Source organism: Hevea brasiliensis, chromosome 12, assembly GCF_030052815.1.
Source record: "Hevea brasiliensis isolate MT/VB/25A 57/8 chromosome 12, ASM3005281v1, whole genome shotgun sequence".
Taxonomy (NCBI): Eukaryota; Viridiplantae; Streptophyta; class Magnoliopsida; order Malpighiales; family Euphorbiaceae; genus Hevea; species Hevea brasiliensis.
Genome location: NC_079504.1, coordinates 92406756 through 92420376, shown reverse-complemented (window position 1 = coordinate 92420376; position 13621 = coordinate 92406756).

Sequence of the window (13621 nt, the reverse complement as noted above, 5' to 3'; positions counted from 1 at the left end):
TTATGCTCATCACAATTCAGATCATAAATTTGCATTTTTCCATGCAATTTGCCCATCACAATTCAAAACATTTTCTATCACAATTTTCCAAAATATAATTTATTCAATCCACAACAATGCTTAATACTTATGGAAATACCATTTCACAAAGCTAAATTCATACATACTATAACAATTTCAATAATCATTGAATGAAATCCAATGCTTGTTAAATATAATACATAAGAAAAATATGTCATTTAATCATATGAAATATTCAGAAAAAAATCAATTAAAAACTAGTTGTGCACAAACCTCTAATAACTGTCTCTTAGCTCTGACTCAGTGTTTCCTTCCCCTTCCCTAAGTCTTTGCTAACTGTAACACACAATTTGAAGTGTTTTAGTACTCATTTAAACCGTTTCTAACAACAAGGCTTAATACTTAATTTATTAAATTATATTATTTCCTTAGTCAACCTAAGATGTTAACCCTCGATGCACTCTAGGTGAATTAGGTTTTAATGTTACCAATGTGTCATTTTTAAAAGCCTTTTAGTGTTAGTACATGTTACCCAATTCATTTTCATGTATAGTGCGTTTAATTGCAATTTGCTGGATTATGGTGTACTAATTTGACCTAGCCGGATGACCTAGTTCCCTCAATTTTTGGGTTTCAGTCAAAACTACAAACTTGTAGGACTATGTCTTATTGCACGAGGGGCAAAATTTTAGGTCATTTTGAGTTATGTAGACCAAGTTATGGTCAATTTACCAATGCTGGTCAGAATGCATCAAAATGGTCACTTTAGGTCATTTTTAGGTCACTTTTGGTTTGGCCAGTTTTTGGACCAGAACTTGTGCAAGCTATTTAACTTACTTATGGTCATTTCTGGGCGTTAGTGTCTTCATAAGAATTGTAGATATATGTCTCCGATATTCATGGTAAAAATTTCAGGTCTATTGGACCTGTTTTGAGTGAGTTATGGCAAAAAAATCAACTGCTGCCCAAATGGTCAATTTTCAGGCCTTAAATGCACTAATCCGAATTTGGTCATTTTTCAAGTCATCTTCCAAGCAGAATTTTGGTAAGCTTCCTTCATGAAAGTTGGCAATTTTTGTGGCTAGTTTCACCTCCAATTGGTCTCATACCAATTGGAGCCACACACTTAAGGTTCTAACCAAAACCTACACTGCCCTGCAACATACTCTTCATTACATATCAAAGGATACATTCAACACTTACCAAGTCACTTCCTTCATACCATTTCTGTTTTGTACCGTAACATAAACATATTTCACAACACATTTTTGATCATTTTGGCAGCTTATAATCACACTCAATATGCACATTATAGTCCATAATTTTCCAAGTTCAAATTACAAGCAATTTAACCACATAACCTAGCTCATTTACATGTCCAAACTCAAACCTTTATACAAAAATACATGCTGCCATAACAAGCATCATAATTCAACCATATAATTCCATAAACCAAACCATGAAATAACATATTTTGGTCCACACTTCAAGTTTTCCGAATTGTACATCTCTTCAAATTACTTCAAAGCTTCCAAAATCAAGTGTACAATCACACACACATTTAGTATACATTATCTAATTTATTCCTACACACATAAACACTTCATCAACACTTTAATCTACCATTTACATGCAAGGATAAACTGCCCTTATTGAAGTTCTATGGCTGCCAAAAATATACCTCTCCCTTAACTCATCAAACTTCAAAAATCCTTCCATAATTCAACTACCCATAACATCCTCACAAGGTTTAATGAAACAATAATAAAAAAATATATACTTACCACTTTTAAACCTCTTCAAAGCTTCTCCAAAACTTGATTTTCTTGTTGCCTATCTACTGCCCAAGTGGTGTAGAACAATTTTAGTGAAGGAATCAAGTGGAAAAATGGCTTGGATCATGGGAAATGGAAGCTTGCATGAATTCGGCCATGGAGCAATTCCTTTCTTCCGTTTTCAGCTGGTTTTTGCAATGTTGAAGAAGGTGAGTTTCTGCTGTCCAAAATGAAGGTTAATGGTCCACTTTAGGTGTTAGTGGACCACTAAGTGGAGATTTAATGTTTGTTTATTCTTAAATTTCCAAATTCTCACATTAAGCTCCTATCTTTTGCTAATTGAATTAGGTACCACTAATTTAATTTTTCATGACTTTTTCCAAGTGTAATATCATATATTTTTAATGGAAATTTAAGTCAAAAGACAACTCGGAGTGTCAAATGACCATAATGCCCCTGTTTAGGTTGTATTTCCGATTTTTCGGTAACACTGAGTTTTGTCCGTTTTTCGATTTCTCACTTTTTCTTTGTACTAATTAATTAATTTTTCTTTTATATTTCTAATGATATTTATACTTTAATAGGTCTTTAATTATGTCTTAAAAATATTTTCCAGGGTTTCTCGTGGTCCAGGGCTAGTCAACGGTCCACACTGCAACTTCCCGGTGCGATCACCCATCGCTAGGGTTCTCGGCTTGTTTAACTTGGTTACATTTCATTGCTATTATTTTTCCTTTATTTTTCCTGTATTTTCTTTTCTCGTATTTCTTTATTTTATGTCTCCTCATCAATATTTAAATGTAGTTCTAGGCATTCTAGCTGTCTGGATAAACACTGATCACCGGAACAGTAGAATGCACTACCGAACATAGGGGTGTTACAATTCTCCACCCCTTAAAATAAATTTCGTCTCAAATTTTACAGCATCGCTTTTGAACAATTTGTGGGTGCTGTCTCCTCATATCCTCTTCACGTTCCCAAGTTGCTTCCTGGCCTGCATGATGGTTCCACAGCACTTTAACCAGGTGTATCTGTTTATTCCTCAGTTGCTTCACCTCATATGCCAGAATTTCTATGGGTTCTTCCTCATATGAGAGGTCTGGATTTACCTTAATCTCTTTGACTGATAGTATATGAGATGGGTCAGATCTATACCTCCTTAACATGGACACATGAAAGACATTGTGTATCCTTTCTAACTCTGGAGGTAATGCTAACCAATATGCTAAAGGACCCACTCTCTCCAGAACCTCATATGGTCCGATGAAACGAGGACTCAGTTTTCCCTTTCTGCCAAGTCTCATAATCCTCTTCCAAGGAGAAACTTTGAGGAATACCTTATCACCCACTACATATTCAATATCTCTTCTCTTCAGACCAACATAGGACTTCTGATGGTTTGATATAGCCTTGAGTCTATCTCTGTTCAATCTGATCTTTTCCTCTGTTTGCTGAATAATTTCTATCCCAATCATCTTCCTTTCACCTACTTCATCCCAGCATAAGGGAGTTCTGCACTTCCTGCCATACAAAGCTTCATATGGAGGCATCTCAATGCTTTATTGGTAGCTGTTGTTATAAGCAAACTCAATCAAAGGCAATTGTATATCCCAACTACCTTCAAACTCAATCACACAAGCCCATAGCATATCCTCCAATATCTGAATTACCCTCTTAGACTGACCATCTATCTGTGGGTGAAATGCCGTGCTGAAGTTCAATCTAGTTCCTAGGGCTCTCTGAAGACTACCCCAGAATCTAGAAGTGAACCTAGGATCTCTGATACAATTGATGCTGGCACTCCACGCAGTTTTACAATCTCATTTATGTACAATCTGGCCAATCTCTCCAACTATAGTCCATCCGGATTGGCAAAAAGTGAGAAAACTTGGTTAGCCTATCAACTATGACCCATACTACATCATGACTATTCTGTATCCTTGTAAGTCCCATCATAAAATCCATAGTTATCCGTTCCCTTACAGTGTTTCATAAGGTTCCATTTGTATGCTAGCTTGACACTTATTATTGTATACAAATTTTATTAGTAGAAGGTATCTGTCCCATCTTCCCTCAGATTTAAGGACACAAGTTCTCAGTATATTCTCGAGGGCTTATTACATTTTACAGGTTATTATTATCATTTCATTTCATTATTTATAGAAACTCAATGAGTTTCAATATTTACCTAAATCACTTGTTTCGACTGTCCATCCATCTGAGGATGATAAGTCATACTGATATCTCTAAACTTATAGCAATTACTGTGGTACAGGTAGTTTACAATATTGTAACCGAGTTACTGACTCCAGCTACCTTACAAGTGTAGTCTTTCGACAGGCTAGTTCTGAAGTTTTAAATTTCTGACTAAAATTTTCACATTTATTTCCTGTAATAGCACTCTATTCAGCCATAACTGTATCAATTTATAGATTACTTACAAATATTCTTATTTTATTATACCACGAGGAAGCACGTAGCTCTACACAATAATACCGTGTCGGTACTATAATCTGTAGCTTATAATACAAACATCGAGAACATTACATAGTCACTACATTATAACCTCATGGACTAGGTTTTCTAACATCTTATCTTTCTCGAATCCACTAATATCCTAAATCGATTATGATTACAATATCCCTTAACAATTACTAATGGTAACATCTTTACCCTCATCTAGAGCAATTCTATTACTGTAACTTACTTTTAGGTTCTCTTGCCCTACATTAAGTAGGCTTGCCAATTAGCCTTATAATTTATGGTGTTTTAGAAAATACTTTTAGCTAATAATTCTCCCAAAGTTAATGTCAATCATACTTGTTATTATAGTTTTTATCCTAAAAGACTAGTCACTAATACATCAAAATTCATTCCCATGTAAAGGAATAGCATCAGAACATATAGTTCTAACACTAGCACACAACTAAGTAGTGTTGGGATGAAATAATAACTAATTGTTTCTTTCAAAAATTAAGAACTTACCAGCAGCTATGTCCGAAGTTTCTGTTCTTTCTCCTTGGCGCATAGTGGACGCTCTGACTGGTGCGCTACTATATTCGGGTTGATTCACTGTGTTATAGTGGTGAGGAGTACCAACTCTATTTCTATCTCGAATCTGACTGACGGTCTATGAACTCCGGAGAGCAAATCGAGGTGCTCTAGTACAATCTCTAACAAAGTGTCCAAGCTTTCCACAATTGTAGTAGGCTCCAGAGGCCTTACGACAAATACCTCCATGTAGCTTACCACAAACAAGGCAGAAATGGGCAGAATAGAAACTTCTGGTTGTTCGATGACTAGATCTTGATGTTCTCTGCCCTGATGATCCGCCTCTATCATATGCCTGAGCTCAGGGTTCCTCAAATTCTTTTCTCTTCCCCAAATTACTGCTCGAGCTCTGACCCATATGTTTCTCCCTCTTCTCCATTTCACACTGCCCTTGTGGGGGTTGGGTTTGTGCTTGAGCTTGAGCTGACAGAGTATTAGCCATTTGTTGAAAGAAAGTAGCCCTTTGCTAGGCCATTTGTGCAGTAATTTGTACCGGTAAAACTGGTACAGTCGGGCCTTTGACACTTTGTGGAGCTAGGGCCTCAACTTGTACTTCTGCCATCACAGACTGTTCTATTGTCTCATTTTTCTCTTCCATATCTTTTCACAGGATTTTCTATTCCTGTACAACCAACACAAGGAGATTCCTCTCCATTAGTTCATATTTATGATGTAAATGTACTATATGTATCAAACATTTGAGCAGTTGTAGTTACCGACAACAAGATTTCAAATTCACAGTTCAAAATTTACTTTAAAACCATTGCTCAGATACCACAAAACATGTCACACCCTTCTCCCCTGTAAGATGTAACATGATCCTGTAGTACACTTAATGAATTACCATACTTCACCTATTGATAACCCATTAGATATACTACAAGGGATTTTGAAACAATTTTCGTGAAATTTAAATCATCGATTAAAATCTGGTGTTATAAAATTTTTTTCAAAATTTCGGCAAGGTGCCGGCTGTATTTTGAGAAAACAGTTCTTCAATCCTGTAAAAGAAAAAGCTCCCAATATGTTTTCTCAAATACAACTCCAACAACTTCATTTCAATTCACAATTGAAATCTCAACAAACAATCAATTCATTTTCAAACCAATCTCATCTTAAAGAAATATTTCGTTGATTACAAGACTCAAAATTTATATTACAAAACTATTCAAGTAAATGAAATCTCAAATTTACATTTACAATAATTTACATTTAATTACATACCAAAATATTTTACAAGAGTTTTTATACAACTGCTCAAATAATTTATATACATATTATTACATGCATACATCACAACCTGTGTACATGGGTAAACCTGGAGCTAATCTGAATGTCTCTTTAAAGAAGTTTACTCAATTGCTCTATGCTCTTTTCACCCGCGACAGCATACAAAGCTATTGCTGAGTAGTGAACTTAGTGGTGCACAATTATAATTTAAAACATAATACAATATACCTTAACAAAAATTATAGCAAATAATTTAGAAATCTAGATACTCATCAAATTCCAAAATTCAAAATATTCATTGCTAATAATATAAATCATTTGTATAAAATGACTTTGATCACGAAATTCAATTTATCAAATCATAATTAACCATTTAAAGTAATTCCAACAATTTATTGGAAATAAAGATTAATTCCAATAAAACCAATTATACATAAATCCCATTTGAAATCAAAATTCTTTACTATTCAATAACCATTCTTTATCTTACTAACTATGTAAGACTAATCCGAAAGGGCCATCTTCAAGGTGATTCTAACTCCCTATGGTCAAGGAGGTCGAATCATCGTGCATAGTACACATCACAATAATGAATCTTCCACAAGGGCCATAACATAAAACTTAGATCTAACCTCTAATAAGAGGAGAATCTAAGCCTGTGCACGTACCGTGGTAATCAAAACACAACTAACTCCATTGTCTTCTCAACAAATGAGAGAGACGGGTAATAACCTAGTCAAGCATCTATAGTGAGATATAAAACAATATCACAATCCTTTAGTGAGCATAAATCACAATACAATTCGATTCAAAGTGAATTCCAATATCCAATAATTTTTATGCTCATCACAATTCAGATCTTAAATTTGCATTTTCCATGCAATTTGCCCATCACAATTAAAAATATTTTCTATCACAATTTTCCAAAATATAATTTATTCAATCCACAAAAATGCTTAATACTTATGGAAATACCATTTCACAAAGCTAAATTCATACATACTATAATAATTTTAATAATCATTGAATTAAATCCAATGCTTGTTAAACATAATACATAAGAAAAATATGTCATTTAATCATATGAAATATTCAGAAAAAAATCAATTAAAAACTAGTTGTGCACAAACCTCTGATAACTATCTCTTGGCTCTGACTCAGTGTTTCCTTCCCCTTCCCTGAGACTTTGCTAACTGAAACACACAATTTGAAGTGTTTCAATACTCATTTAATTTATTGAATTCTATTATTTCCTTAGTCAACCTAAGATGTTGACCCTCAATGCACTCTAGGTGAATTATGTTTTAATGTTACCAATGTGTCATTTTTAATAGCCTTTTAGTGTTGGTACATGTTACCCAATTCATTTTTATGTATAGTGCATTTAATTGCAATTTGCTGGATTCTAGTGTACTAATTTGACCTAGCCGGATGACCTAGTTCCCTCAGTTTTTGGGTTTCGATCAAAACTACAAACTTGTAGGACTATGTCTTATTGCATGCGGGGCAAAATTTCAGATCATTCTGAGTTATGTAGACCAAGTTATGGTCAATTTACCAATGCTGGTCAGAATGCATCAAAATGGTCACTTTAGATCATTTTTAGGTCACTTTTGGTTCGGCCAGTTTTTGGACCTGAACTTGTGCAAGCCATTTAACTTGCTTATGGTCATTTCTGGGTATTAGTGTCTTCATAAGAATTGTAGATATATGTCTCAGCTATTCATGGTAAAAATTTTAGGTCAATTGGACCTGTTTTGAGTGAGTTATGGTCAAAACATCAACTGCTGCCCAAATGGTCAATCTTCAGGCCTTAAATACACTAATCCGGATTTGGTCATTTTTCAAGTCATCTTCCAAGCAAAATTTTGATAAGCTTCCTTCATGAAAGTTGGCAATTTTGTGCCTAGTTTTACCTCCAATTGGTCTCATACCAATTAGAGCCACACACTTAAGGTTCTAAGCCAAAACCAACACTGCCCTGCAACATACTCTTCATTACATACCAAAGGACACATTCAACACTTACCAAGTCACTTCCTTCATGCCATTTTTGTTTTGTACCATAACATAAACACATTTCACAACACATTTTTGGTCATTTTGGCAGCTTATAACCACACTCAATATGCACATTATAGTCCAGAATTTTCCAAGTTCAAATTACAAGCAATTTAACCACAGAACCTAGCTTATTTACATGTCCAAACTCAAACCTTTATACACAAATACATGCTGCCATAACAAGCACCATAATTCAACCATATAATTCCATAAACCAAACCATGAAATAACATATTTTGGTCCACACTTCAAGTTTTCCAAATTGTACATCTCTTCCAATTACTTCAAAGCTTCCAAAATCAAGTGTACAATCACACACACATTTAGTATACATTATCCAATATATTCCTACACATATAAACACTTCATCAACACTTTAATCTGCCATTTACATGCAAGGACAAACTGCCCTTATTGAAGTTCCATGGCTGCCAAAAATATACCTCTCCCTTAACTCATCAAACTTCAAAAATCTTTTCACAATTCAACCACCCATAACATCCTCACAAGGTTTAATGAAACAATAATAAAAAATATATACTTTCCACTTTTGAACCTCTTCAAAACTTCACCAAAACTTGATTTTCTTGCTGCCTATCTACTGCCCCAGTGGTGTAGAACAATTTTAGTGAAGGAATCAAGTGGAAAAATGGCTTGGATCATGGGAAATGGAAGCTTGCATGAATTCGGCCATGGAGGAATCCCTTTCTTCCGTTTTCGGCTGGTTTTTGCAATGTTGAAGAAGGTGAGTTTCTGCTGTCCAAAATGAAGGTTAATGGTCCACTTTAGGTGTTAGTGGACCACTAAGTGGAGATTTAATGTTTGTTTATTCTTAAATTTCCAAATTCTCACATTAAGCTCCTATCTTTTGCTAATAGAATTAGGTACCACCAATTTAATTTTTCATGACATTTTTCAAGTGTAATATCATGTATTTTTAATGGATATTTAGGTCAAAAGACAACTCGCGGTATCAAATGACCACAATGCCCTTGTTCGGGTTGCATTCCCGATTTTTCAGTAACATCGAGTTTTGTCCATTTTTCGATTTCTCACTTTTCTTTGTACTTATTAATTAATTTTTCTTTGATATTTTTAATGATATTTATACTTCAATAGGTCTTTAATTATGTCTTAAAAATATTTTTCAGGGTTCCCTATGGTCCATGGCTAATCAACGGTCCATGCCACAACTTCCCAGTGCGGTCACCCATCGCTAGGGTTCTCGGCTCATTTAACTTGGTTACATTTCATTGCTGTTATTTTTCCTTTATTTTTCTTGTATTTTATTTTCTCGTGTTTCATTATTTTGTGTCTCCTCATCAATATTTAAATCTAGTTCTAGGCATTCTAACTGTCCGGACAGACACTGGTCACCGGAACAGTAGAACGCACTATAGAACATAGAGGTGTTACAATAACCAACATGTTGAGTAAACCAGCCAAGGTGCATTTCTGCTTAGTCATATGGAAATTTGTCATAAAATTCCCAAATGACTCAAGAAGGGACTGAAGGATCAAATCCTACTGTAGTTGGAAATCCATGTTAAAGTCAAGATGTTCCAGCTACTCAATCAGCCGAATCATCTTGTGTAACACCCTCCCGGTAGCAATTACGTACATTCTACTGTTCCGGTGACCAGTGTTGGTCCGGACAGCTAGAACTTCTGGAAAAATATTTAAACTAAAGTGAGGAATTGTAATTAACTCAAATGTTAATAAGAAAAATTTAGGAAAAATTTTAGAAATAAAATACAACCAAGTTAAATGAGCCGGTGCCCTAGCGATGGGTAACCCAGAGGGAAGTTGCGGTTCTCGCAACTAGGAGCCCTAGACCTGGGGAAAAAATTATAAAATAGTTTTTGAGACTCCAGAGAAGGGTCATTGAGGTTCCTATGACATTAGAATGCCATGAAAATATTTAGAAAAATTTTTCAATCGGTACAGACAATTCTGACCCGTTAAGCCAAACAGAGGGCATTTTGGTCATTTCGCCTTCAGAGACGATTTTTGGCCGACTTGTCCAGTTGAGTAAATAATTATTATGACATAAAATGTGAATAAATATTGCTAAAAATTGAATTGAAAATGAGTAGCAAAGAAAAGAAAAGAAAATGAATTAAAATTTCAATTTTGACCTTATGCTTATGTCACTAAGCACTCTCACCAAATCACCTTGTGACACATGCCCATAAACCAATTAAAATGAGTCAAATGGGTAGAAAATTGAAGTGAAAAAAACAGCAGCCCTTTTCCTTCTTCTTTAAAACGTTTTACAACTCCTCCCTCACTCCTCCATTAACAAACTTTCTAAAGCTTCAATTTCCATGCTTTCCTCACCCCAAAACCCTAAGTCACCTTCACTAAAACTTATCCACACACCCTAAGGAAGCTCTAGGCAGCCACAAAGAGGACAAATTTTAGAGTTTTCACAAGTTCAATAAGTTGAGCAAAGAGGTTAGTGCCTATTTATACAATATACTTCTTTTATTCCATGTTAGACACTTGAAATAAGTGAGAATTTGTAAATTAAATGAATAAAAGTTAAGTGTATGTACTCTATGAATTTCGGCTGCCCTAAGGAAGTAATAGGATTGAATATTTTTGATGCACTTGGAGTGAACTAGAAATCATGTTTAAAGTATATAAACATAAGGATACTGATTTAGTTAGTTAACTAGGGTAGATTGTACAAAACCATGAATTTGAGCTAGGGTTTGGGAGTGAAAATTTGACTTTGCTTATAAAATTGTTAAAGAACATTCTAATGGTCAATTAGTGACCATTTGAGGTAAGTTGACCATAATTAGGAGTGAACTATTGCATGGCAAAGTGAAATGGGCAGGCTGCCTAGTGACAGCAGCAGGGAGGCTGTGAGTCCAGCCTGTTTGGACTGCCATATCTTTGGCTGTGTAGGTTTAATTGGTGTTTGGCAAATTGGACATGAAACTAGACTTATAATGGCACATTTTTTCTGAAGAAACCATGCCCAAAAGACCAAAGCAAGAGGACCAAAAGTTGGTCCCAATCCATATACCCTGCAACAGCACCTGCAGAAATGACCAAATGAATTCATTTGGCCATAACTTACTGTAGATATGGTCAATTGACCTGAAATGTTTACAGAAATAAGTTAAGACATAGAAAAAGAACTTTCATGAAGAAACCTACCCTAAATTATGACCAGAACCTAACCCAAATGCAGTCACAGTTACTGTTCATTGTACTGTAGATTTGGTAATTCTGCAGTTTTTCCAATCCGGCCTGCTGTGGTTTTTGGACCATATCTGGAGCTACAAAACTCCAAATGGAGTGATTCAAAAAAAGAAATTCAAATAGTCAAAATAAGGAACAACTTTTATGTTTACCATTTCCTCAAATTCTTAATGTAACAGTCCCTAATAGAACAGTGAAGTTAGGGCACAAAATCTGAAATTTCTGCCCCCTTAGTGCTAAGCTTGGAAATGGATTTGGAGATTAATTCCAACAAGTTTTAAATGTAAAATGTGGTACATTGGGGGTGCTAAAACCAATGTACCTATTTTCTATCAAAAAGTCAACATTTTTGTTGACCAATGAGGTGAATAGTGACACCAAAACTTGAAATTCAAAATTTGAAATTAGAAATGCATCTAGGGGACTTTAAATTGCAATTGGCAATTAATACTAGCAAATGTAAAACTCAAAATGTGGTACCTTGGAGAACTTAGGTTCAATAAATTTATTATGTATTAAAAAGTCAACATTTTGGTTGACTAGTAAGGTGAATAGTAATCAAAATAATTAGCAAACTAATATGAAGACCTAGAACCAATTCTAAGCTTAAATAAATGCTTAGAATTGTATGACAAATGTGGACTATGCATCCTAGTCAAAATTGTTAAAAAGAAATTAAGGCCATAAATTTGAAATCCATGAAATATTCATGGATTACTTGAAACATGAAAAATAAGTCACCTAATTGATGTGAATAGATAGTTAGGGCTTATATGCCCATCACAAATGGAATTAATAAAATATTAGTAACTCAACTTGAAATATAAAATTTGTAATTACATAAGTAGATTCTTGAATGTATAAATGAGAAAGGAAAAATGTGTTGAATACAATGGTACATGTAAACCATTGTTTAGAATTGTGATCAATATGAATAACATAATGAATAAATAGATAAACCATATTAATGTATGAATGAGACATTAGTTCTCATTATTGTAGAGAGGAGGAGTATTTTGAGTAAAGTGGTAAAAAAGGATAATTGATGTGAATTGTGAGCATATAAATGATCAAATGAATGTATGAATTATAATTGAAATTTATCGTGAAATAATAAAGTCATAAAACACAATATATTAATATCTAATGATATTATGTGCCCTTGTATTGCCTAGACATGTGTGTCAGATTGGATAGTTTGGCCTGCCAATAGAGTATTGTTTTAGCAGTACTGCAAAAGGCTTTATGCCTATATTCATAGCTCTATGCCCGTATTCATGGCTCTTACGCCCGTATTCATGGCTTTTATGCCCGATTATGTGATATCATGGCTTTTTAGCCATACTGACTACATACGTGGTTGACGTTCTGCGTCCTATGGTATGACGGCCCGAGGCACCGCGGTGTCCAGTGCCAACGACCCGTTATCCAGTTTAGTCAGCCTGTCGTAGGTTACTTGGGCAGTGTAATTTATTGAAATAAATTAAGACTATTAGTAATTGAAAATATTAGAAATGAAATAAATGAGTTAATAAGACTTCAAAAGAATTAGTTAGAATTATGAAACGATCCAAACCACATAAAAAAAATTATTAAGTAAAATGATAAAAGAGTTGCAAAAATAAGTGTAACTTAACTAAATATTTTAAATGTGCCTTCTATTGCCATATGAATATAAACTGAGTATTTTTATTAATTCTGTATATTGTACATTATCACTGTGAATTTAGAAATTAAACGCTTCCAAAGCGGAACAAATTAGAACAAAAGATAATTAATATTAGACACATTGTATTAAATTAAATTGATTCTTAAATATTCAAATTATGCTTCGTTCTTTCTTTATTTGTATATTATTTCCTTGTTATATTATTGCACCACTAAGCAGCAATGCTTAGCGCGATGGAATTGTTTCCTTCGCGTAGGTACTGAAGCTAGAATCCAATGGATGTTTGACTGGGAATTTTGGGAGTTCGATCCGTATGTTTGAAGTATTCAAAGCTTGTCACCTCCTCAGCAATGCATGTAGATAGGGCCCATATAGATCATATTTTGTATTTTGTTTAAAATGCTAGATATTGTATCATAATGTGGATTATGAACAAGTAATTAATAGGAATGCAATGTAAATCAATTAATTAGCTTTTTCATATATAATTAATTTATATATTATGTAAATTATGAAATTTTGTAATTATTTTGTAGATTATGTAAATTAAGGAAATTTGAAAATTATGCTTATGTAATTTGAGAATATTTACATA